This window comes from Pseudophryne corroboree, chromosome 11 (assembly GCF_028390025.1).
Source record: "Pseudophryne corroboree isolate aPseCor3 chromosome 11, aPseCor3.hap2, whole genome shotgun sequence".
Taxonomy (NCBI): domain Eukaryota; kingdom Metazoa; phylum Chordata; class Amphibia; order Anura; family Myobatrachidae; genus Pseudophryne; species Pseudophryne corroboree.
In genome coordinates, this window is record NC_086454.1 from 322,571,456 (window position 1) to 322,599,211 (window position 27,756).

General features: G+C 49.5%; 1 long non-coding RNA gene across 1 annotated transcript; it reads left to right on the plus strand.

The window, feature by feature from the left end:
• Positions 1–27,492, plus strand: LOC134969622 (uncharacterized). The gene is made up of 4 exons (XR_010189510.1): positions 1–853; positions 4,295–4,823; positions 26,574–26,676; positions 27,031–27,492. It is a non-coding gene; the product is annotated as an uncharacterized LOC134969622 (long non-coding RNA).
• Positions 27,493–27,756: the final 264 nt, after the last annotated feature.

A 27,756-nucleotide genomic window follows, 5' to 3' on the forward strand; every position in this document is an offset into this window, starting at 1 on the left:
CTCCTTTGTCGCAAGTGGAGATGCGATGAAATATGGCTGTGCATTGGTGATAGGTACTCCGGAGTGCACCCATGATACCAGAATCCATTCTGCAATCTACAAGCAACAGCAAAGATTTGGGTGGAGGCACTGCGTCACTGAGAATAGAGAAGTATGTGGACACATTCATACAGCCCAGGCTGCAGCACCTGGCAGGGCACGGACTGAGGGGGTGTCACACTTACAAGACTGTGTTTAATGATAGCATTTCTTTGTCTTTACATGACATACAGGCAGCACTCTTTTCACTACAAGTGGCGAGCTATTGATGCTAAGTCTCTTTTATTGATTGTGGTAGAAGAGATCGGATCTGTCCTCGTCCTGCTCGGGTTTCTTCGTACAAGCATTCACCTGTCTGCAGGTGACAACCTCACCCCCTCCGCAGTGTAGCTGGGCCTCCTTCCTCAGACGTGCCCCTTTGTACTGCTCTAATGGGCTCTTGTTCCCGTCCGGTCGGCCATTGTCCAGGACACGCTCTTCCCAGGCCCTCCTCACTCTGTATCGTGTGCCATCTATTCAGCCCTCTTGTCGTCAGTTCAAGCGGAGACAATTTCCCTTCGGCTCACAATGTTTGGTGAAGAATGTAGCTGTTCCGCCACGGAGTACATCGCCCACTTCCTATACATTACAGCGCACAATGACGCCTGATTCTTCCATCTAAATGAGGCCATCGTCGAGCCGCTGAAATGAAGCTATTCTGCCAACACAAAGGGCCAGATTCTTAGGCAAACACAATATCCATCAATAAAGGAAAATCCAGTGACATCACAATCTCAAAGGTTCTCATCCTCATCCCTCAAGTGCCCCCCAACAGGTAAGGTGTTGAGAATTTTGTCTGTGGCAGCAGGTGGGAAGTGCAGGTGTGGCAGCAGGTCCCTCTGTCTTCCAGCACCCAGTGTTGCCGTACTGCTGATCATTGCTGATCGGTCAGCACGGCAGGATCCCCCACTCCCAGCGGCTGCAGACAATAGCAACCACTGGTAAGTTTAAATCATCACCCCAAGCCACCCCCAAACTCCCCTGTGTACCTGGCAGCTGTCCGGGCTCTAAAAACTAAAGTCGCGATGTTACCGATGTTCGCAATGTTCCCGATTGATTTTCCGATGTTTGGGGGTAATTTTAAAAAATATATATTTTTTTTTTTAACTAAAATCATTTTGGATAGGTTAGATTCATGTTCTTCACCTAATTCACTTATTAAAAAAAAAAAAAAACGACCAACCAACCAGCTCCTGTCATTTTTCAAAATGAGGGGGACATGCACTAAGCAGTGATAAAAGTGGAGAAGTGAGCCAGTGGAGAAGTTGCCCATGGCAACTAATCAGCATTTACGTAACATTTATAATTTGCATACTATAAAAGTATATAGAGCAGCTGATTGGTTGCCAAGGGCAACTTCTCCACTGGCTCACTTCTCCACTTTTATCACTGCTTAGTACATATCCCCCTGAGTCTGTAACATGACAGTTAGGGCTGTTTGGCTGGTACTTTATACCTCTCCAAGCCAGAGGCGTAACTAGGGTTTTCGGAGCCCAGGGCAAGATGAAGAGTGCCCCCCCCCCCCCCCCCCCCCCCCCCCAAAAAAAAACAAAACACAAAAAGGCTAAAAATGGGCGAGGCCACGCACCAGTAGGGGTGTGGCCACTGAAAATGCCCCACAGTGCCAGTTACATTGCCCCACAGTGCCAGTTGCATTGCCCCACATTGCCAGTTACATTGCCCCACATTGCCCCTACAGTGCCAGTTACATGCCACATAGTGCCAGTTACATGCCCCACAGTGCCAGATACATGCCCCACAGTGCCAGTTACATTGCCCCACAGTGCCAGATACATGCCCCACAGTGCCAGATACATGCCCCACAGTGCCAGTTACATGCCCCACAGTGCCAGATACATGCCCCACAGTGCCAGATACATGCCCCACAGTGCCAGTTACAATGCCCCACAGTGCCAGATACATGCCCCACAGTTCCAGTTACATGCCCCCCCCCCCCGCTCACTCACTGCTTCTTCCCGTTCCCTCTGTGCTATGTGAGGGGAGGAGAGCGCAGCGCCTCTTCTGCCCCTCAAGGCTCCAGGTCTCCGGCGGCAGCTATGTGGCGCCGGTTCGCTAGCCAATCAGAGCTCACGGACCGGCAGCCAATCAGGAGCCGGTCCGCAAGCTCTGATTGGCTAACGCCGCCAGAGACCGGACACACGCAGCGCTGCTGGCAGCGGCGGTGAGGAGAGGGAGAGACGCTGCGCTCTCCTCCCCTCACATTGCAGCGTGACGGGGACGAGTGGGGCATGATGCCCTGGCCGCCGGCGGCGCCCCCCTCTGCTGGGCCTGCCAAGGCGCCCAGGGCACGTGCCACACTCGCCCTACCCTAGTTACGCCTCTGCTCCAAGCTTGATAAATCTGGAGCTATATAATTTCTTGTGAAATGCAGTAAATCTTCACAAAATGTTGTAAATATTTATATCCTCAATCTGATCTCTCAGTTTTTATTGCTTATTCCAGGGAGACAGTTAATATAATTGTGAAATTGTAGGTTTTGGAATTTGCATCTATGAATTCACCGTAAAACAAAACTAACTTGGGCACCAAAATGTCCTAATTTGTTCTTAATTAATAATATATAAGTGTAAAGTATTCTGTAATACCTGATATACAGTATTTTTTTTTTAAACCCCAGCTATTACGGTCCATTTATAAAGAAACGTGTCATATCCCTGTATGAGATAAGAATTGTGATGACGTTAATGTGTCTATTCATCCACGCTGACCACGGAATTGACATTGAGACAACACAACGCACCTTGAGTTGATCGCTAGCTGCCGTTGTTCGCTGCGAAGCGATCAGTAAAAAAAATGGCTAATCTGTGCATGCATATGCATCGCAATGCGCACGCGCGTCGTATGAGTACAAAGTCCTTTGTGGTTTTGCACTGGTTCTAGCGACAATTCCAAACGCACAGCCGAACGCAAAGAGATTGACAGAAAGTGGGTGTTTCTGGGTGTCAACTGACCATTTTCTGGGAGTGTTTGGAAATACGCAGGCGTGGCTGAAAAAACACAGGCGTGGTTGGGCGTTCGCTGGGCGGGTGTATGATGTCAAAAGCCATCCCTCCGTCATTAGAATCAACGCTCACGAGGAGTAACTACAAGGCTGGTCTTGTTTTGCACAAAATGTGTTTGCAGGCGCTCTGCTGCACAGGCGTTCGCACTTCTGCAAAGCGAAAATACACTAACCAGTGGGTGGTGACTATGCGTTTGCAAGGCTGCTAAAAACTGCTAGCGAGCGAGCAACTCGGAATGACCCCCCTTGTATCCCCGGATGTGGTTTTCTATCAGAAATATGCCGCATTCATCACTCTTTTCGTCTCAATATACCGCTCACATCATCCTCATTCACGTGTCCTGTAACTCCTGACAGAAGAAGGACAAGTTCTGTCTCTCCTGTCGCCAATGGAGATATAATGAAACGCATTAGACTGCGTCACCTATAATTGCAACCCTGGTCTCCGAAGCATGTACCAGATTATATTGGTGCCATCACACCATCCTTCCAGTCACCTGCAGACAGTACTCCAGATGGGTGTCGTACGGTATGCCGGCGCTCGGGCTCCCGGCGCCCAGCATACCGGCGCTGGGAGCCTGACCGCCGGCATACCGACAGCGGGCGAGCGCAAAGGAGCCCCTTGCGGGCTCGCTGCGCTCGCCACGCTGCGGGGACGGTGGCGCGCTACGCGCGTCACACTATTTTATTCTCCCTCCAGGGGGGTCGTGGACCCCCACGAGGGAGAATAGTTGTCGGTATGCCAGGTGTCGGGATTCCGGCGCCGGTATACTGTGCGCCGGGATCCCGACATTCGGCATACAGAAGACCACCCCTCCAGATCAATGCAGGTTCAGTATGTGTTTGTGTCTGATCTTGTACAAAAGATGCTTCATTTAACTTTTCACTATGCAAATCTGTGTCCACAATACACTTGTGTAGTTGCCTAAGCACAGAGGGACAATCACGACACACCTGTATGCAACCCCTGTTCGTCATCCTCAATTCCTATCTGTATTCTCTGGCTCAAAACCAGATATTAGATATTTGCTATTACTTATTTGACACAGTTCATTTAGATTTATGCTGTACATAAAGGGTTAAAGGGGGAGAGACGGTTGGCGAGGGGGGGGGGGTCCGCTGCAGCCAAGACCCCCAGGCGGTGCGCATTTTTCCGTCTAATAATAACTCTGCATACTGCTATTACTTTTACAGAGTCTTCCTTTCTGGCCCTTATTTCAGAAAAGGATGTCTTATAAAATAATAGGACTGTGTTACTCCTAATGCACCCTGACACGGCGCCTGACCGCAGCGGAGAACGGATCAGCCGAGCAGCCAGCCCAGCCGGTGAATGCTATATTTGCATGCTAACTTGTTTCTCATGTTGCAACACACAAGGACAAGATATGTGATATAAACATTCCCAATGTTCCCTCTTGGTGGACGGCTTGGCCTGATGCTGTGTGTTCTATTAAGACCATATGTCAGACATATATTTTTAGTAAAGCGTGACCTTGTGCGTTGCTATGCCATTTCCCTCTGGCACATGTGAGATGGAAAAGAGCCTCTTCCTCGCCTCGCATAAAACTCTACATGTGCGAAAAAGAGGGATCTCAATAAAGAGTCTTTTCATTCCTGCGGGCCGCAGGGTCGACGACGGGAAGTACAAAGGGCAAAAAGCTCCAATTGGGAAACTTTAACATCTGTGACAGGCTTGGTCTCATCCTTACCCTACACTACATCGGTAAGTAAAGTAATGTGACAGGTCATCCCCTCCCCCCTTCCTCACCCCATCACAACAGCAAATATAAGTCACAGAATTAATGTCATCATAATCTAACGGTACAAAAACCTGGACAGAACCAGGATGGAGCATCTAACCCTCCACAGATCAACAGTTTGTCATTTTGCTGTTCAATGTTGAAATGTGTGGGGATGTTAAAACCTGTAGCCAGTTAGAGTTAGTGATGAGCGGGTTCGGTTTCTCGGGAACCGAACCCCCCCGAACTTCACCCTTTTTACACGGGTCCGAGCCATACTCGGATTCTCCCGTATGGCTCGGTTAACCCGAGCGCGCCCGAACGTCATCATCCCGCTGTCGGATTCTCGCGAGATTCGGATTCTATATAAGCAGCCGCGCGTCGCCGCCATTTTCACTCGTGCATTGGAAATGTTAGGGAGAGGACGTGGCTGGCGTCCTCTCCGTTATTGTTGAACTTGATTGTGCATTATTGCTTAATTGTGGGGAGAACTGGGGAGCAGCTGTATAATATAGGAGGAGTACAGTGCAGAGTTTTGCTGATCAGTGACCACCAGTTATCCGTTCTCTGCCTGAAAAAAACGCTCCATATCTGTGCTCAGTGTGCTGCATATATCTGTGCTCACACTGCTTAATTGTGGGGACTGGGGAGCAGCTGTATTATATAGCAGGAGTACAGTGCAGAGTTTTGCTGACAGTGACCACCAGTATACGTTGTCTGCCTGAAAAACACTCAATATCTGTGCTCAGTGTGCTGCTTTATTGTGGGGACTGGGGACCACCAGTATAATATTATATAGGAGGAGTACAGTGCAGAGTTTTGCTGACCAGTTACCACCAGTATACTATATATAGCAGTACGGTACGGAAGGCCACTGCTGTACCTACCTCTGTGTCGTCATTCATTAAGTATACTATCCATCTACATTCTATACCTGTGGTGCATTTTAGTTTTGCAGTTTGCTGACACAGTGACCACCAGTATACTATATATAGCAGTACGGTACGGAAGGCCACTGCTGTACCTACCTCTGTGTCAGTGGCGTAACTAGAAATTTTTCTCCCCCAAGCCAAAAAATCCTTCGGCGCCCCCCACCCCCATAACCCCCATAATTGGCACTAGCAAAGGGACAAATATGTGCGCGTCGTAGGCGCGCGCCGCCAAAAAGGGGGTGTGGCTTTGTTGAAATGGGTGTGGCTTTGCGTAAAGGGGCGTGGCATTGCAGTAATGCCCAGTATACATTATTCCACATACTGCAATGGCCTTAGCCATTATGCCACACACAATAATGCACATGACACAATATGCACACACTGTAATGCCCCCGACACATTATGCCACACACCGTAATGCCTGTGACACATTATGACAGGAATCGCAATGCCCGTTATACATTATGCTACACACTGCAATGCCCCTGATACATTATAGCACATACAATGTCTGTGACACAGTATGACACACACCACAATGATCCTGAGACATTATACCACATACCACAATGCCCGTGATATAGTATACAACACACCGTAATGCCTGACACATTACGACACACAGCGCAATGTCCGTGATACATTATGCCACACACCGTAATGCCCATTACACATTAAGTTCTACAGTAAGGCTTCTAATTACTTTTAAATTACCTGCTCGTTGCCAGGGGTTTCATGCTCTTGGTTCCATGCACGGTGCCAGGGGTTTTCATGCTCAGGGTGTCATGCTCGTTGCCAGGGGTTTCATGCACTGGGTGTCATGCTCGTTGCCAGCGGTTTCATGCTCTTGGTTCCATGCACGGTGCCAGGGGTTTTCATGCTCAGGGTGTAATGCTCTTTGCCAGGGGTTTAATGCACTGGGTGTCATGCTCGTTGCCAGGGGTTTCATGCACTGGGTGTCATGCTTGTTGCCAGGGGTTTCATGCACTGGGTGTCATGCTCGTTGCTAGGGGGTAGTGCTTATTGCTAGGGCCATGCTCCCAGTGCCACATATGCCCCCAGTGCCAGATATTCCCCCACAGTGCCAGGTGTATGCCCCCAGTGCCAGATATTCCCCCACAGTGCCAGGTACATGCCCCCAGTGCCACATATACCCCCCCCCCAGTGCCACATATGCCCCCTCAGTGCCTGCTCCCCCCAGTGCCAAATATTCCCCCACAGTGCAACATATGCCCCCTCAGTGCCTGCTCCCCCCAGTGCCAGATATTCCCCCACAGTGCCAGGTATATGCCCCCAGTGCCAGATATTCCCCCACAGTGCCAGGTATATGCCCCCAGTGCCACATATGCCCCCTCAGTGCCTGCTCCCCCCAGTGCCAAATATTCCCCCACAGTGCCAGGTATATGCCCCCAGTGCCAGATATTCCCCCACAGTGCCAGGTATATGCCCCCAGTGCCAGATCTTCTCCCACAGTGCCAGGTATATGCCCCCAGTGCCAGATATTCCCCCACAGTGCCAGGTATATGCCCCCAGTGCCAGATCTTCCCCCACAGTGCCAGGTATATGCCCACAGTGCCAGGTATATGCCCCCAGTGCCAGATATTCCCCCACAGTGCCAGGTATATGCCCCCAGTGCCAGATATTCCCCCACAGTGCCAGGTATATGCCCCCAGTGCCAGATATTCCCCCACAGTGCCAGGTATATGCCCCCAGTGCCAGATATTCCCCCACAGTGCCAGGTATATGCCCCCAGTGCCAAATATTCCCCCACAGTGCCACATATGCCCCCTCAGTGCCTGCTCCCCCCAGTGCCAGATATTCCCCCACAGTGCCAGGTATATGCCCCCAGTGCCAGATATTCCCCCACAGTGCCAGGTATATGCCCCCAGTGCCACATATGCCCCCTCAGTGCCTGCTCCCCCCAGTGCCAAATATTCCCCCACAGTGCCAGGTATATGCCCCCAGTGCCAGATATTCCCCCACAGTGCCAGGTATATGCCCCCAGTGCCAGATCTTCTCCCACAGTGCCAGGTATATGCCCCCAGTGCAAGATATTCCCCCACAGTGCCAGGTATATGCCCCCAGTGCCAGATCTTCCCCCACAGTGCCAGGTATATGCCCCCAGTGCCAGATATTCCCCCACAGTGCCAGGTATATGCCCCCAGTGCCAGATATTCCCCCACAGTGCCAGGTATATGCCCCCAGTGCCAGATATTCCCCCACAGTGCCAGGTATATGCCCCCAGTGCCAGATATTCCCCCACAGTGCTAGGTATATGCCCACAGTGCCAGGTATATGCCCCCAGTGCCAGATATTCCCCCACAGTGCCAGGTATATGCCCCCAGTGCCAGATATTCCCCCACAGTGCCAGGTATATGCCCCCAGTGCCAGATATTCCCCCACAGTGCCAGGTATATGCCCCCAGTGCCAGATCTTCCCCCACAGTGCCAGGTATATGCCCACAGTGCCAGATATATGCCCCCAGTGCCAGATATTCCCCCACAGTGCCAGGTATATGCCCCCAGTGCCAGATATTCCCCCACAGTGCCAGATATATGCCCCCAGTGCCAGATATATGCCCCCAGTGCCAGATATTCCCCCACAGTGCCAGGTATATGCCCCCAGTGCCAGATATTCCCCCACAGTGCTAGGTATATGCCCCCAGTGCCAGATATTCCCCCACAGTGCCAGGTATATGCCCCCAGTGCCAGATATTCCCCCATAGTGCCAGGTATATGCCCTCAGTGCCAGATATTCCCCCACAGTGCCAGGTAATGCCCCCAGTGCCAGATATTCCCCCACAGTGCCAGGTATATGCCCCCAGTGCCAGATATTCCCCCACAGTGCCAGGTATATGCCCCCAGTGCCAGATATTCCCCCACAGTGCCAGGTATATGCCCCCAGTGCCAGATATTCCCCCACAGTGCCAGGTATATGCCCCCAGTGCCAGATATTCCCCCACAGTGCCAGGTATATGCCCACAGTGCCAGATATTCCCCCACAGTGCCAGGTATATGCCCCCAGTGCCAGATCTTCTCCCACAGTGCCAGGTATATGCCCACAGTGCCAGGTATATGTCCCCACAGTGCCAGGTATATGCCCACAGTGCCAGGTATATGCCCCCAGTGCCAGATATTCCCCCACAGTGCCAGGTATATGCCCCCAGTGCCAGATATTCCCCACAGTGCCAGGTATATGCCCCCAGTGCCAGATATTCCCCCACAGAGCCAGGTATATGCCCCCAGTGCCAGATATTCCCCCACAGTGCCAGGTATATGCCCACAGTGCCAGATATTCCCCCACAGTGCCAGGTATATGCCTCCAGTGCCAGATATTCCCCCACAGTGCCAGGTATATGCCCCCAGTGCCAGGTATATGACCCCAGTGCCAGATATTCCCCCACAGTGCCAGGTATATGCCCCCAGTGCCAGATATTCCCCCACAGTGCCAGGTATATGCCCCCAGTGCCAGATATTCCCCCACAGTGCCAGGTATATGCCCCCAGTGCCAGGTATATGCCCCCAGTGCCAGATATTCCCCCACAGTGCCAGGTATATGCCCCCAGTGCCAGATATTCCCCCACAGTGCCAGGTATATGCCCACAGTGCCAGGTATATGCCCCCAGTGCCAGATATTCCCCCACAGTGCCAGGTATATGCCCCCAGTGCCAGATATTCCCCCACAGTGCCAGGTATATGCCCCCAGTGCCAGATATTCCCCCACAGTGCCAGGTATATGCCCACAGTGCCAGGTATATGCCCCCAGTGCCAGATATTCCCCCATAGTGCCTGCTCCTCCCCTCCCCCCCCCCCCCACCCCGCTCCTTTGTGTTGGAGGGACACGGAGCGCATAGTGCGCCTCTCCTGTGTCCCTCCTGGCTCTCCTGCCGGTCTAATAAAGGAAGTGCCGGTTCGTGAGCCAATCAGAGCTCACGAACGGCACTTCCTTTATTAGACCGGCCGGAGAGCCAGGAGGGACACTGGAGAGGCGCGCGCGGTGCCCTCCGTGTCCCTCCAACACAGCAGCGGAGGGAAGGAGACCGCAGATTGACATGCGGACGCTCGTCCGCATGTCAATCTGTGCAAAGTCAGTGGCGCCCCTGCAGCCCCTTGCCCCCAAGCCACTTACATTCTATACCTGTGGTGCATTTTAGTTTTGCAGTTTGCTGACACAGTGACCACCAGTATACTATATATAGCAGTACGGTACGGAAGGCCACTGCTGTACCTACGTCTGTGTCGTCATTAAGTATACTATCCATCTACATTCTATACCTGTGGTGCATTTTAGTTTTGCAGTTTGCTGACACAGTGACCACCAGTATACTATATATAGCAGTACGGTACGGAAGGCCACTGCTGTACCTACCTCTGTGTCGTCATTAAGTATACAATCCATCTACATTCTATACCTGTGGTGCATTTTAGTTTTGCAGTTTGCTGACACAGTGACCACCAGTATACTATATATGGGTTCACTACGGCTGGCCGGCGGTCGGGCTCCCGGCGACCAGCATCCCGGCGCCGGGAGCCCGACCACCGGCTTACCGACAGCTTGGCGAGCGCAAATGAGCCCCTTGCGGGCTCGCTGCGCTCGCCACGCTACGGGCACGGTGGCGCGCTACGCGCGCCACACTATTTTATTCTCCCTCTATGGGGGTCGTGGACCCCCACGAGGGAAAATAATTGTCGGTATTCCGGCTGTCGGGCTCCCGGCGCCGGTATACTGAGCGCCGGGGGCCCGACCGCCGGCAAACAGAAGACCACCCCTATATATAGCAGTACGGTACGGAAGGCCACTGCTGTACCTACCTCTGTGTCGTCATTAAGTATACTATCCATGTACATTCTATACCTGTGGTGCGCCTCTTTTTTCTTTGCATCATGTGCTGTTTGGGGACAATTTTTTTGAAGTGCCATCCTGTCTGACACTGCAGTGCCACACCTAGATGGGCCAGGTGTTTGTGTCGGCCACTTGTGTCGCTTAGCTTAGTCACACAGCGACCTTGGTGCGCCTCTTTTTTTCTTTGCATCATGTGCTGTCTGGGGACAATTTTTTTGAAGTGCCATCCTGTCTGACACTGCAGTGCCACTCCTAGATGGGCCAGGTGTTTGTGTCGGCCACTTGTGTCGCTTAGCTTAGTCACACAGCGACCTTGGTGCGCCTCTTTTTTTCTTTGCATCATGTGCTGTTTGGGGACAATTTTTTTGAAGTGCCATCCTGTCTGACACTGCAGTGCCACTCCTAGATGGGCCAGGTGTTTGTGTCTGCCACTTGTGTCGCTTAGCTTAGTCACACAGCGACCTTGGTGCGCCTCTTTTTTTCTTTGCATCATGTGCTGTTTGGGGACAATTTTTTTGAAGTGCCATCCTGTCTGACACTGCAGTGCCACTCCTAGATGGGCCAGGTGTTTGTGTCGGCCACTTGTGTTGCTTAGCTTAGTCACACAGCGACCTTGGTGCGCCTCTTTTTTTCTTTGCATCATGTGCTGTTTGGGGACAATTTTTTTGAAGTGCCATCCTGTCTGACACTGCAGTGCCACTCCTAGATGGGCCAGGTGTTTGTGTCGGCCACTTGTGTCGCTTAGCTTAGTCACACAGCGACCTTGGTGCGCCTCTTTTTTTCTTTGCATCATGTGCTGTTTGGGGACAATTTTTTTGAAGTGCCATCCTGTCTGACACTGCAGTGCCACTCCTAGATGGGCCAGGTGTTTGTGTCGGCCACTTGTGTCGCTTAGCTTAGTCACACAGCGACCTTGGTGCGCCTCTTTTTTTCTTTGCATCATGTGCTGTTTGGGGACAATTTTTTTGAAGTGCCATGCTGTCTGACACTGCAGTGCCACTCCTAGATGGGCCAGGTGTTTGTGTCGGCCACTTGTGTCGCTTAGCTTAGTCACACAGCGACCTTGGTGCGCCTCTTTTTTTCTTTGCATCATGTGCTGTTTGGGGACAATTTTTTTGAAGTGCCATCCTGTCTGACACTGCAGTGCCACTCCTAGATGGACCAGGTGTTTGTGTCGGCCACTTGTGTCGCTTAGCTTAGTCACACAGCGACCTTGGTGCGCCTCTTTTTTTCTTTGCATCGTGTGCTGTTTGGGGACAATTTTTTTGAAGTGCCATCCTGTCTGACACTGCAGTGCCACTCCTAGATGGGCCAGGTGTTTGTGTCGGCCACTTGTGTCGCTTAGCTTAGTCACACAGCGACCTTGGTGCGCCTCTTTTTTTCTTTGCATCATGTGTTGTTTGGGGACAATTTTTTTGAAGTGCCATCCTGTCTGACACTACAGTGCCATTCCTAGATGGGCCAGGTGTTTGTGTCGGCCACTTGTGTCGCTTAGCTTAGTCACACAGCGACCTTGGTGCGCCTCTTTTTTTCTTTGCATCATGTGCTGTTTGGGGACAATTTTTTTGAAGTGCCATCCTGTCTGACACTGCAGTGCCACTCCTAGATGGGCCAGGTGTTTGTGTCGGCCACTTGTGTCGCTTAGCTTAGTCACACAGCGACCTTGGTGCGCCTCTTTTTTTCTTTGCATCATGTGCTGTTTGGGGACAATTTTTCTGAAGGGCCATCCTGTCTGACACTGCAGTGCCACTCCTAGATGGGCCAGGTGTTTGTGTCGGCCACTTGTGTCGCTTAGCTTAGTCACACAGCGACCTTGGTGCGCCTCTTTTTTTCTTTGCATCATGTGCTGTTTGGGGACAATTTTTTTGAAGTGCCATCCTGTCTGACACTGCAGTGCCACTCCCAGATGGGCAAGGTGTTTGTGTCGGCCACTTGTGTCGCTTAGCTTAGTCACACAGCGACCTTGGTGCGCCTCTTTTTTTCTTTGCATCGTGTGCTGTTTGGGGACAATTTTTTTGAAGTGCCATTCTGTATGACACTGCAGTGCCACTCCTAGATGGGCCAGGTGTTTGTGTCGGCCACTTGTGTCGCTTAGCTTAGTCACACAGCGACCTTGGTGCACCTCTTTTTTCCTTGCATCATGTGCTGTTTGGGGACAATTTTTTTGAAGTGCCATCCTGTCTGACACTGCAGTGCCACTCCTAGATGGGCCAGGTGTTTGTGTCGGCCACTTGTGTCGCTTAGCTTAGTCACACAGCGACCTTGGTGCGCCTCTTTTTTTCTTTGCATCATGTGCTGTTTGGGGACAATTTTTTTGAAGTGCCATCCTGTCTGACACTGCAGTGCCACTCCTAGATGGGCCAGGTGTTTGTGTCGGCCACTTGTGTCGCTTAGCTTAGTCACACAGCGACCTTGGTGCGCCTCTTTTTTTCTTTGCATCATGTGCTGTTTGGGGACAATTTTTTTGAAGTGCCATCCTGTCTGACACTGCAGTGCCACTCCTAGATGGGCCAGGTGTTTGTGTCGGCCACTTGTGTCACTTAGCTTAGTCACACAGCGACCTTGGTGCGCCTCTTTTTTTCTTTGCATCATGTGCTGTTTGGGGACAATTTTTTTGAAGTGCCATCCTGTCTGACACTGCAGTGCCACTCCTAGATGGGCCAGGTGTTTGTGTCGGCCACTTGTGTCACTTAGCTTAGTCACACAGCGACCTTGGTGCGCCTCTTTTTTTCTTTGCATCGTGTGCTGTTTGGGGACAATTTTTTTGAAGTGCCATCCTGTCTGACACTGCAGTGCCACTCCTAGATGGGCCAGGTGTTTGTGTCGGCCACTTGTGTCGCTTAGCTTAGTCACACAGCGACCTTGGTGCGCCTCTTTTTTTCTTTGCATCATGTGCTGTTTGGGGACAATTTTTTTGAAGTGCCATCCTGTCTGACACTACAGTGCCATTCCTAGATGGGCCAGGTGTTTGTGTCGGCCACTTGTGTCGCTTAGCTTAGTCACACAGCGACCTTGGTGCGCCTCTTTTTTTCTTTGCATCATGTGCTGTTTGGGGACAATTTTTTTGAAGTGCCATCCTGTCTGACACTGCAGTGCCACTCCTAGATGGGCCAGGTGTTTGTGTCGGCCACTTGTGTCGCTTAGCTTAGTCACACAGCGACCTTGGTGCGCCTCTTTTTTTCTTTGCATCATGTGCTGTTTGGGGACAATTTTTCTGAAGGGCCATCCTGTCTGACACTGCAGTGCCACTCCTAGATGGGCCAGGTGTTTGTGTCGGCCACTTGTGTCGCTTAGCTTAGTCACACAGCGACCTTGGTGCGCCTCTTTTTTTCTTTGCATCATGTGCTGTTTGGGGACAATTTTTTTGAAGTGCCATCCTGTCTGACACTGCAGTGCCACTCCTAGATGGGCAAGGTGTTTGTGTCGGCCACTTGTGTCGCTTAGCTTAGTCACACAGCGACCTTGGTGCGCCTCTTTTTTTCTTTGCATCGTGTGCTGTTTGGGGACAATTTTTTTGAAGTGCCATTCTGTATGACACTGCAGTGCCACTCCTAGATGGGCCAGGTGTTTGTGTCGGCCACTTGTGTCGCTTAGCTTAGTCACACAGCGACCTTGGTGCGCCTCTTTTTTTCTTTGCATCATGTGCTGTTTGGGGACAATTTTTCTGAAGGGCCATCCTGTCTGACACTGCAGTGCCACTCCTAGATGGGCCAGGTGTTTGTGTCGGCCACTTGTGTCGCTTAGCTTAGTCACACAGCGACCTTGGTGCGCCTCTTTTTTTCTTTGCATCATGTGCTGTTTGGGGACAATTTTTTTGAAGTGCCATCCTGTCTGACACTGCAGTGCCACTCCTAGATGGGCAAGGTGTTTGTGTCGGCCACTTGTGTCGCTTAGCTTAGTCACACAGCGACCTTGGTGCGCCTCTTTTTTTCTTTGCATCGTGTGCTGTTTGGGGACAATTTTTTTGAAGTGCCATTCTGTATGACACTGCAGTGCCACTCCTAGATGGGCCAGGTGTTTGTGTCGGCCACTTGTGTCGCTTAGCTTAGTCACACAGCGACCTTGGTGCACCTCTTTTTTCCTTGCATCATGTGCTGTTTGGGGACAATTTTTTTGAAGTGCCATCCTGTCTGACACTGCAGTGCCACTCCTAGATGGGCCAGGTGTTTGTGTCGGCCACTTGTGTCGCTTAGCTTAGTCACACAGCGACCTTGGTGCGCCTCTTTTTTTCTTTGCATCATGTGCTGTTTGGGGACAATTTTTTTGAAGTGCCATCCTGTCTGACACTGCAGTGCCACTCCTAGATGGGCCAGGTGTTTGTGTCGGCCACTTGTGTCGCTTAGCTTAGTCACACAGCGACCTTGGTGCGCCTCTTTTTTTCTTTGCATCATGTGCTGTTTGGGGACAATTTTTTTGAAGTGCCATCCTGTCTGACACTGCAGTGCCACTCCTAGATGGGCCAGGTGTTTGTGTCGGCCACTTGTGTCGCTTAGCTTAGTCACACAGCGACCTTGGTGCGCCTCTTTTTTTCTTTGCATCATGTGCTGTTTGGGGACAATTTTTTTGAAGTGCCATCCTGTCTGACACTGCGGTGCCACTCCTAGATGGGCAAGGTGTTTGTGTCGGCCACTTGTGTCGCTTAGCTTAGTCACACAGCGACCTTGGTGCGCCTCTTTTTTTCTTTGCATCGTGTGCTGTTTGGGGACAATTTTTTTGAAGTGCCATTCTGTATGACACTGCAGTGCCACTCCTAGATGGGCCAGGTGTTTGTGTCGGCCACTTGTGTCGCTTAGCTTAGTCACACAGCGACCTTGGTGCACCTCTTTTTTCCTTGCATCATGTGCTGTTTGGGGACAATTTTTTTGAAGTGCCATCCTGTCTGACACTGCAGTGCCACTCCTAGATGGGCCAGGTGTTTGTGTCGGCCACTTGTGTCGCTTAGCTTAGTCACACAGCGACCTTGGTGCGCCTCTTTTTTTCTTTGCATCATGTGCTGTTTGGGGACAATTTTTTTGAAGTGCCATCCTGTCTGACACTGCAGTGCCACTCCTAGATGGGCCAGGTGTTTGTGTCGGCCACTTGTGTCGCTTAGCTTAGTCACACAGCGACCTTGGTGCGCCTCTTTTTTTCTTTGCATCATGTGCTGTTTGGGGACAATTTTTTTGAAGGGCCATCCTGTCTGACACTGCAGTGCCACTCCTAGATGGGCCAAGTGTTTGTGTCGGCCACTTGTGTCGCTTAGCTTAGTCACACAGCGACCTTGGTGCGCCTCTTTTTTTCTTTGCATCATGTGCTGTTTGGGGACAATTTTTTTGAAGTGCCATCCTGTCTGACACTGCAGTGCCACTCCTAGATGGGCAAGGTGTTTGTGTCGGCCACTTGTGTCGCTTAGCTTAGTCACACAGCGACCTTGGTGCGCCTCTTTTTTTCTTTGCATCATGTGCTGTTTGGGGACAATTTTTTTGAAGTGCCATCCTGTCTGACACTGCAGTGCCACTCCTAGATGGGCCAGGTGTTTGTGTCGGCCACTTGTGTCGCTTAGCTTAGTCACACAGCGACCTTGGTGCGCCTCTTTTTTTCTTTGCATCGTGTGCTGTTTGGGGACAATTTTTTTGAAGTGCCATTCTGTATGACACTGCAGTGCCACTCCTAGATGGGCCAGGTGTTTGTGTCGGCCACTTGTGTCGCTTAGCTTAGTCACACAGCGACCTTGGTGCACCTCTTTTTTCCTTGCATCATGTGCTGTTTGGGGACAATTTTTTTGAAGTGCCATCCTGTCTGACACTGCAGTGCCACTCCTAGATGGGCCAGGTGTTTGTGTCGGCCACTTGTGTCGCTTAGCTTAGTCACACAGCGACCTTGGTGCGCCTCTTTTTTTCTTTGCATCATGTGCTGTTTGGGGACAATTTTTTTGAAGTGCCATCCTGTCTGACACTGCAGTGCCACTCCTAGATGGGCCAGGTGTTTGTGTCGGCCACTTGTGTCGCTTAGCTTAGTCACACAGCGACCTTGGTGCGCCTCTTTTTTTCTTTGCATCATGTGCTGTTTGGGGACAATTTTTTTGAAGTGCCATCCTGTCTGACACTGCAGTGCCACTCCTAGATGGGCCAAGTGTTTGTGTCGGCCACTTGTGTCGCTTAGCTTAGTCACACAGCGACCTTGGTGCGCCTCTTTTTTTCTTTGCATCATGTGCTGTTTGGGGACAATTTTTTTGAAGTGCCATCCTGTCTGACACTGCAGTGCCACTCCTAGATGGGCAAGGTGTTTGTGTCGGCCACTTGTGTCGCTTAGCTTAGTCACACAGCGACCTTGGTGCGCCTCTTTTTTTCTTTGCATCGTGTGCTGTTTGGGGACAATTTTTTTGAAGTGCCATTCTGTATGACACTGCAGTGCCACTCCTAGATGGGCCAGGTGTTTGTGTCGGCCACTTGTGTCGCTTAGCTTAGTCACACAGCGACCTTGGTGCGCCTCTTTTTTCCTTGCATCATGTGCTGTTTGGGGACAATTTTTTTGAAGTGCCATCCTGTCTGACACTGCAGTGCCACTCCTAGATGGGCCAGGTGTTTGTGTCGGCCACTTGTGTCGCTTAGCTTAGTCACACAGCGACCTTGGTGCGCCTCTTTTTTTCTTTGCATCATGTGCTGTTTGGGGACAATTTTTTTGAAGTGCCATCCTGTCTGACACTGCAGTGCCACTCCTAGATGGGCCAGGTGTTTGTGTCGGCCACTTGTGTCGCTTAGCTTAGTCACACAGCGACCTTGGTGCGCCTCTTTTTTTCTTTGCATCATGTGCTGTTTGGGGACAATTTTTTTGAAGTGCCATCCTGTCTGACACTGCAGTGCCACTCCTAGATGGGCCAGGTGTTTGTGTAGGCCACTTGTGTCGCTTAGCTTAGTCACACAGCGACCTTGGTGCGCCTCTTTTTTTCTTTGCATCATGTGCTGTTTGGGGACAATTTTTTTGAAGGGCCATCCTGTCTGACACTGCAGTGCCACTCCTAGATGGGCCAAGTGTTTGTGTCGGCCACTTGTGTCGCTTAGCTTAGTCACACAGCGACCTTGGTGCGCCTCTTTTTTTCTTTGCATCATGTGCTGTTTGGGGACAATTTTTTTGAAGTGCCATCCTGTCTGACACTGCAGTGCCACTCCTAGATGGGCCAGGTGTTTGTGTCGGCCACTTGTGTCGCTTAGCTTAGTCACACAGGGACCTTGGTGCGCCTCTTTTTTTCTTTGCATCGTGTGCTGTTTGGGGACAATTTTTTTGAAGTGCCATCCTGTCTGACACTGCAGTGCCACTCCTAGATGGGCCAGGTGTTTGTGTCGGCCACTTGTGTCGCTTAGCTTAGTCACACAGCGACCTTGGTGCGCCTCTTTTTTTCTTTGCATCATGTGCTGTTTGGGGACAATTTTTTTGAAGTGCCATCCTGTCTGACACTACAGTGCCATTCCTAGATGGGCCAGGTGTTTGTGTCGGCCACTTGTGTCGCTTAGCTTAGTCACACAGCGACCTTGGTGCGCCTCTTTTTTTCTTTGCATCATGTGCTGTTTGGGGACAATTTTTTTGAAGTGCCATCCTGTCTGACACTGCAGTGCCACTCCTAGATGGGCCAGGTGTTTGTGTCGGCCACTTGTGTCGCTTAGCTTAGTCACACAGCGACCTTGGTGCACCTCTTTTTTCCTTGCATCATGTGCTGTTTGGGGACAATTTTTTTGAAGTGCCATCCTGTCTGACACTGCAGTGCCACTCCTAGATGGGCCAGGTGTTTGTGTCGGCCACTTGTGTCGCTTAGCTTAGTCACACAGCGACCTTGGTGCGCCTCTTTTTTTCTTTGCATCATGTGCTGTTTGGGGACAATTTTTTTGAAGTGCCATCCTGTCTGACACTGCAGTGCCACTCCTAGATGGGCCAGGTGTTTGTGTCGGCCACTTGTGTCGCTTAGCTTAGTCACACAGCGACCTTGGTGCGCCTCTTTTTTTCTTTGCATCATGTGCTGTTTGGGGACAATTTTTTTGAAGTGCCATCCTGTCTGACACTGCAGTGCCACTCCTAGATGGGCCAGGTGTTTGTGTCGGCCACTTGTGTCGCTTAGCTTAGTCACACAGCGACCTTGGTGCGCCTCTTTTTTTCTTTGCATCATGTGCTGTTTGGGGACAATTTTTTTGAAGTGCCATCCTGTCTGACACTACAGTGCCATTCCTAGATGGGCCAGGTGTTTGTGTTGGCCACTTGTGTCGCTTAGCTTAGTCACACAGCGACCTTGGTGCGCCTCTTTTTTTCTTTGCATCATGTGCTGTTTGGGGACAATTTTTTTGAAGTGCCATCCTGTCTGACACTGCAGTGCCACTCCTAGATGGGCCAGGTGTTTGTGTCAGCCACTTGTGTCGCTTAGCTTAGTCACACAGCGACCTTGGTGCGCCTCTTTTTTTCTTTGCATCATGTACTGTTTGGGGACAATTTTTTTGAAGTGCCATCCTGTCTGACACTGCAGTGCCACTCCTAGATGGGCCAGGTGTTTGTGCGGCCACTTGTGTCGCTTAGCTTAGTCACACAGCGACCTTGGTGCGCCTCTTTTTTTCTTTGTATCATGTGCTGTTTGGGGACAATTTTTTTGAAGTGCCATCCTGTCTGACACTGCAGTGCCACTCCTAGATGGGCCAGGTGTTTGTGTCGGCCACTTGTGTCGCTTAGCTTAGTCACACAGCGACCTTGGTGCGCCTCTTTTTTTCTTTGCATCGTGTGCTGTTTGGGGACAATTTTTTTGAAGTGCCATCCTGTCTGACACTGCAGTGCCACTCCTAGATGGGCCAGGTGTTTGTGTCGGCCACTTGTGTCGCTTAGCTTAGTCACACAGCGACCTTAGTGCGCCTCTTTTTTTCTTTGCATCATGTGCTGTTTGGGGACTATTTTTTTGAAGTGCCATCCTGCCTGACACTGCAGTGCCACTCCTAGATGGGCCAGGTGTTTGTGTCGGCCACTTGTGTCGCTTAGCTTAGCCATCCAGCGACCTCGGTGCAAATTTTAGGACTAAAAATAATATTGTGAGGTGTGAGGTGTTCAGAATAGACTGGAAATGAGTGGAAATTATGGTTATTGAGTTTAATAATACTATGGGATCAAAATGACCCCCAAATTCTATGATTTAAGCTGTTTTTTAGGGTTTTTAAAAAAAAAACACCCGAATCCAAAACACACCCGAATCCGACAAAAAAATTTCAGGGAGGTTTTGCCAAAACGCGTCCGAATCCAAAACACGGCAGCGGATTCGAATCCTAAACCAAAACACAAAACCCGAAAAATGTCCGGTGCACATCACTAGTTAGAGTACAGTAGTTACCACAGAAGCACAGATTATTTCAGGAGATTCGTGTTCTTATCTTGTAAGAGGCAGTGAATATGTGCATTTTTGTTAGGGAGACCAAGGGTGCTTGTGACAGGGGCAGTGACACGTTGTGAGGAGGTGAATGGGGGCTGCAGGAAGCCACAGACAGAGTTATATAGTGGAAGGAGCGGGTGGTCTTCAGGTTGCCGACTGTCGGGATCCCGGCGCACAGTATACCGGCGCCGGAATCCCGACAGCCGGCATACCGACAGATTTTCTTCCTTGTGGGGGTCCACGACCCCCCCGGAGGGAGAATAAATAGCAAGGCTCATTTGCGCTCACCACGCTGTCGGTATACCGGCGGTCGGGCTCCCGGTGCCGGTATGCTGGTCGCCAGGAGCCCGACCGCCGGCATACCATACTACACCCTAAGGAGCAGGGAGAAGCAATGTCAGACTCCTGTCACAATGATACAGGAAGCCACAGACTGATAGTTATATAGTGGAAGGAGCAGGGTCCCCAGCAGCACAGAGTAGGGATGTCAGGCTCCTGTCACAATGATACAGGAAGCCACAGACTGAGAGTTATATAGTGGAAGGAGCAGGGTCCCCAGCAGCACAGGATAGGGATGTCAGGCTCCTGTCACACTGATACAGGAAGCCACAGACTGAGAGTTATATAGTGGAAGGAGCAGGGTCCTCAGCAGCACAGAGTAGGGATGTCAGGTTCCTGTCACACTGATACAGGAAGCCACAGACTGATAGGTATATAGGGGATGGAGCAGGATCCCCAGCAGCACAGAGTAGGGATGTCAGGCTCCTGTCACACTGATACAGGAAGCCACAGACTGAAAGTTATATATTGGAAGGAGCAGGGTCCCCAGCAGCACTGAGTAGGGATGAGATGTGAGACTCATGTGACACTGATACAGAAAGCCACAGACTGAGAGCTACATAGTGGAAGCAGCAAGGTCCCCAGCTGCACAGAGTAGGGATGTCAGGCTCCTGTCACACTGATACAGGAAGCCACAGACTGAGAGTTATATAGTGGAAGAAGCAGGGTCCCCAGCAGCACAGAGTATGGATGTCAGGCTTCAGTCACACTGATACAGGAAGCCACAGACTGAGAGTCATATAGTGGAAGGAGCAGGGTCCCCAGCAGCACAGAGTAGGGATGTCAGGCTCCTGTCACACTGATACAGGAAGCCACAGACTGAGAGTTATATAGTGGAAGAAGCAGGGTCCCCAGCAGCACAGAGTATGGATGTCAGGCTTCAGTCACACTGATACAGGAAGCCACAGACTGAGAGTTATATAGTGGAAGGAGCAGGGTCCCCAGCAGCACAGAGTAGGGCTGTCAGGCTGCTGTCACACTGATACAGGAAGCCACAGACTGAGAGTTATATAGTGGAAGGAGCAGGGTCCCCAGCAGCACAGAGTAGGGATGTCAGACTGCTGTCACACTGATACAGGAAGCCACAGACTGAGAGTTATATAGTGGAAGGAGCAGGGTCCCCAGCAGCACAGAGTAGGGATGTCAGGCTCCTGTCACACTGATACAGGAAGCCACAGACTGAGAGTTATATAGTAGAAGGAGCAGGGTCCCCAGCAGCACAGAGTAGGGATGTCAGATTCCTGTCACACTGATACAGGAAGCCACAGACTGAGAGTTATATAGTAGAAGGAGCAGGGTCCCCAGCAGCACAGAGTAGGGATGTCAGATTCCTGTCACACTGATACAGGAAGCCACAGACTGAGAGTTATATAGTGGATGGAGCAGGGTCCCCAGCAGCACAGAGTAGGGATGTCAGGCTCCTGTCACACTGATACAGGAAGACACAGACTGAGAGTTATATAGTGGAAGGAGCAGGGTCCCCAGCAGCACAGAGTAGGGATGTCAGGCTCCTGTCACACTGATACAGGAAGCCACAGACTGATAGTTATATAGTGGAAGGAGCAGGGTCCCCAGCAGCACAGAGTAGGGATGTCAGGCTCCTGTCACACTGATACAGGAAGCCACAGACTGAGAGTTATATAGTAGAAGGAGCAGGGTCCCCAGCAGCACAGAGTAGGGATGTCAGGCTCCTGTCACACTGATACAGGAAGCCACAGACTGAGAGTTATATAGTAGAAGGAGCAGGGTCCCCAGCAGCACAGAGTAGGGATGTCAGGCTCCTGTCACACTGATACAGGAAGACACAGACTGAGAGTTATATAGTGGAAGGAGCAGGATCCCCAGCAGCACAGAGTAGGGATGTCAGACTCCAGTCACACTGATAAAGGTAGCCACAGACTAAGGGGTAAATGTTTTATAGCATCACAGATAAGACATCACATCATTGTGTGTCATCACAAGGCGTTCAGTTGTGGGATAGATGTATAGATGACTTTGGCAGTGCTCAGGCTGCACATTGATAGAGGTGTCCCCAGTTTAGCTGGTGGCTACAGAATACTTTTCCTGCAAAACTGCTCAATGTTTTTTTACCCATCTGACAAAGGTGATAGGGATCAGGTGGCACGCTATATTTTGAATCTGGTTCCTTGTGCATCAGTTGGGCACAATGGACCTAATTCAGATGCAGTCATAACTTTGATGGTGTCACAACTGAGCAATTATCGTCAGACTGTGCGTGCACTGCGGCCGCAGTACACATGTGCCAAGATACCTTTGCGATGCAGCTTGCAGTGTGGAATCAGTGATTGACAGGAAGAGGTTTTGGGGGAGGTAACTGGGAGTGTCTGTAAAATGCACGCATGTCGTGACCAGTTTTGGGGCATGTCTCGATGTGCAACTGCAATCTCATATGCATAAAACATGGCGCCAGCGTCGCAGCTCCTGCGGCCACTATGCATGACAGTGGAGGCACTCAGGGAGTCCGCGTTTCTTGCATCTGCGTCGTGGTTGCGATGGAGTACGCAGTAGCTTAGCAAGTTGCGATGGCTTTGCTGGCTGTTTCTGTTCACTTGTGTGCAGCAGCTTCACTTGCGGCGCCTCGCAGCTCCTTCACGGAAAAAGATAGCTGCTACATCCGCAGTGCATCCGCACCTGAAACAGGCAAAATACGCGCTATGCAGAAAAGCAAAGCGGCATCCACAAATCTACCTACAGTATATAAAAACAGTCCCCTAATTTCATGACGTAATAAAACAGAAGTTAATGAGGCTCTGATGCACTTGTTTTTCTTATGTTTGTTGGTCTCTATAATTCCATCCTGGAGCACAACCCAGAGACAGAACCCTGGGAGGCAACGGAGTCAGCTGCCGCCGGGCTCCTGCTTTGAAGGGGGGCACCTCTCCTCCTGTTCCGTGTGTTCAGCGACATTAATCAATTAAGTTAAATGACAGTAGCCGGTATCTCTTCCGTATTCGACTTCCCCACTAGTCACTGCATCTTACAAATCACACCCTCTTTATTATAGATACACTGGAAGCAGACACCTTACTGATGAAGCTATTTGCTCCTATAAAGGAAACATGAGAATTCTAACTATATGAAGTTATTTCTCTGACAATTACACGTAATTTCATATAGTTAGAATTCTCATAGTTCCTATGCAAGAGCAGATATCTCCATAAGTAAGGTGCATGCTACCAGTGTAATAGGTTGTGGGTTCTAATCCTGGATATGACACTTGCAAATTAATTGTCAGAGAAATAATCAGCATTATGAGTGACTGAGCAGATCTATGTAGTGTGTGGCTGGACCCCTACATAGATCTGCCTAGTTGCAACGGTTTTGTAGTAGCTTCCTATAGTTAAAAAATTAGTTATGTGCACTGGACATTTTTCGGGTTTTGTGTTTTGGTTTTGGATTCGGTTCCGCGGCCGTGTTTTGGATTCGGACGCGTTTTGGCAAAACCTCCCTAAAATTTTTTGTCGGATTCGGGTGTGTTTTGGATTTGGGTGTTTCTTTACAAAAAACACTCTCAAAAAAAGCTTAAATCATAGAATTCGGGGGTTATTTTGATCCCATAGTATTATTAACCTCAATAACCATAATTTCCACTCATTTCCAGTCTATTCTGAACACCTCACACCTCACAATATTATTTTTAGTCCTAAAATTTGCACCGAGGTCGCTGGATGACTAAGCTAAGCGACCCAAGTGGCCGACACAAACACCTGGCCCATCTAGGAGTGGCACTGCAGTGTCAGACAGGATGGCAGATTTAAAAATAGTCCCCAAACAGCACATGATGCAAAGAAAAAAAGAGGTGCACCAAGGTCGCTGGATGGCTCAGCTAAGCGACACACGTGGCCGACACAAACACCTGGCCCATCTAGGAGTGGCACTGCAGTGTCAGCCAGGATGGCAGATTTAAAAAATAGTCCCCAAACAGCACATGATGCAAAGAAAAAAAGAGGTACACCAAGGTCGCTGGATGGCTAAGCTAAGCGACACAAGTGGCCGACACAAACACCTGGCCCATCTAGGAGTGGCACTGCAGTTTTCTAGCGAGAGGATGAGTGCTTCCATTCTCATGTGAATCTGAACCACTAGCCATGAACATAGGCCAGGGCCTCAGCCGTTCCTTGCCACTCCGTGTCGTAAATGGCATATTGGCAAGTTTACGCTTCTCATCAGATGCTTTTAATTTAGATTTTTGGGTCATTTTACTGAACTTTTGTAGTATACTTGACGACACAGAGGTAGAGCAGTGGACTACTGTACCGTACTGCTATATATTATATACTGGTGGTCAGCAAAATTATGCACTGTCCTCCTACTATATATACTGCGCACAACAACTAAAATGCACCACAGGTATGGATGGATAGTATACTTGACGACACAGAGGTATGTAGAGCAGTAGCCTACTGTACCGTACTGCTATATATTATATACTGGTGGTCATCAAAATTATGCACTGTCCTCCTACTATGTATATACTGCGCATAACTTAAATGCACCACAGGTATGGATGGATAGTATACTTGACGACACAGAGGTAGGTAGAGCAGTGGACTACTGTACCGTACTGCTATATATTATATACTGGTGGTCAGCAAAATTATGCACTGTCCTCCTACTATATATATACTGCGCAAAACTTAAATGCACCACAGGTATGGATGGATAGTATACTTGACGACACAGAGGTAGGTAGAGCAGTGGACTACTGTACCGTACTGCTATATATTATATACTGGTGGACAGCAAAATTATGCACTGTCCTCCTACTATATATATATATATACTGCGCAAAACTGAAATGCACCACAGGTATGGATGGATAGTATACTTGACGACACAGAGGTAGGTAGAGCAGTGGACTACTGTACCGTACTGCTATATATTATATACTGGTGGTCAGCAAAATTATGCACTGTCCTCCTACTATATATATACTGCGCAAAACTTAAATGCACCACAGGTAGGTATGGATGGATAGTATACTTGATGACACAGAGGTAGGTAGAGCAGTGGACTACTGTACCGTACTATTATATATTATATACTGGTGGTCAGCAAAATCATGCATTGTCCTCCTACTATATATATACTGCGCAAAACTTAAATGCACCACAGGTATGGATGGATAGTATACTTGACGACACAGAGGTAGGTAGAGCAGTGGACTACTGTACCGTACTGCTATATATTATATTCTGGTGGTCAGCAAAATTATGCACTGTCCTCCTACTATATATATACTGCGCAAAACTTAAATGCACCACAGGTATGGATGGATAGTATACTTGACGACACAGAGGTAGGTAGAGCAGTGGACAACTGTACCGTACTGCTATATATTATATACTGGTGGTCAGCAAAATTATGCACTGTCCTCCTACTATATATATATATATATATATATATATATATATATATATACTGCGCAAAACTTAAATGCACCACAGGTATGGATGGATAGTATACTTGACGACACAGAGGTAGGTAGAGCAGTGGACTACTGTACCGTAGTGCTATATATTATATACTGGTGGTCAGCAAAATTATGCACTGTCCCCCTACTATATATACTGCGCACAACAACTAAAATGCACCACAGGTATGGATGGATAGTGTACTTGACGACACAGAGGTAGGTAGAGCAGTGGACTACTGTACCGTACTGATATAATACTGGTGGTCACTGGTCAGCAAAATTCTGCACTGTCCTCCTACTATATACTACAATGCAGCACAGATATGGAGCGTTTTTCAGGCAGAGAACGTAGATATTTTCACTTCAGCACACTGAGCACAGATATTTGCAAGCACACTGAGCACAGATATTTGCAGCACACTGAGCACAGATATTTGCAGCACACTGAACACAACTGAGAGAACGCTGCACACGTCCTCTCCCTATCATCACCAGTGCACGAGTGAAAATGGCGGCGACGCGCGGCTCCTTATATAGAATACGAATCTCGCGAGAATCCGACAGCGGGATGATGACGTTCGGGCGTGCTCGGGTTAACCGAGCAAGGTGGGAGGATCCGAGTCTGCCTCGGACCCGTGTAAAATGGGTGAAGTTCGGATCTCAAAATGGCATCTTATTGACTCACGGATGATATATAAGGGGGGGGGGCACCAATATTTTTCTTGCCTCCGGACAACTGGGATAAACTTACGCCACTGCCCATAATATTATTACACTGGAGGTGAGAGTAATAATTTGTATTCTTTTACAGGGCCGCTCTATATATACATATAGTCCCCGATGAAAGGCTTCTACCCGAAATCCCTTTCAAGAGGACAATTTGCCAAAAAGTGATCTGCTTATTCACATGAATTGTAATTATGACATTGTATTTTCTTTTGTGTGCATGATATGAATATAAACCAGTGGAGCTGACGCACATGTTGCTGCAGAGGGAACAGACCTGTCAGAACAGATTCTGTTTCTTGCCCCACTAATGTGTTGTCGGGTGGGAGAATTCCGCGGTGCGTCAGAGGGAAGCGCGCAGATGTATACATAACCCGAACCCCTTTCTTTTATCACTCTCGGAGAGAAAGTATCTTTTTCACATCAAATTGGTGGAGGGTGACTGTGATAGATCATATGTTAGTGTGAAACATTTTTTTTTTTCTGTTTTGTTTTTAAGTGTGCTGCAATTCGTTACAATTTACACATGTTTTATGTTTTAGGTCACACGCGTCCAGGGGAAGAACATATGTTAAATGTATGACGAATCGCCTTTGGCTCATCGGTTGGGTGGATGACTCTCAGGCGTTGCTGGCAGAGGAGCTGTGGTATTAATGGGCAGCATATTTCTGCCTGTATATTTTATGACGGCAGTGTAGCTCAATGACTGCCTCCTGTGCATTCGCAAATCAGAAAGGTAATTATTTATATCTTGTCAAAACATTTCAGCAGCCCGTTCAGGCAATCGCAGTGCAACTTCATCCTTTAAAGCACGAGCAACCAGGCTTCCTGGGTGTATTGGACCCGGCTCATTTAAACTAGAACTAAAAACAAGAAATCCATGTACAGGGATTTAAATGACACTGCGCCGGCTTCTCTTACTGCCAGGTGAAGTCTCATGTCCGATCACTCGCATGGCAGCTGTTGTATAAATAGGACATGGGAAATAAAATGGTGTAATGATCTTTTTGACTCCCTATTCCATAAAATGTTTTAGGTTTAGGTTTTCTTCATTGCTGGCCTGGATGTCTAAAAACACTTTATATATAAGGAAGAAGGGGTTGGGAGAAATCTAGACGCAGAGGTAGGGGTGTATGCCCAATCAAATTGTCAGTGACCTGCCCAAATGCAGAAGGTTGAATAATGTGTGAGTACAAATGGTGTGACGATAGATCAAAGGCAACACTTAAAACATGAAAAGTCAAGCCAATATGTCCAGAGATTCACAG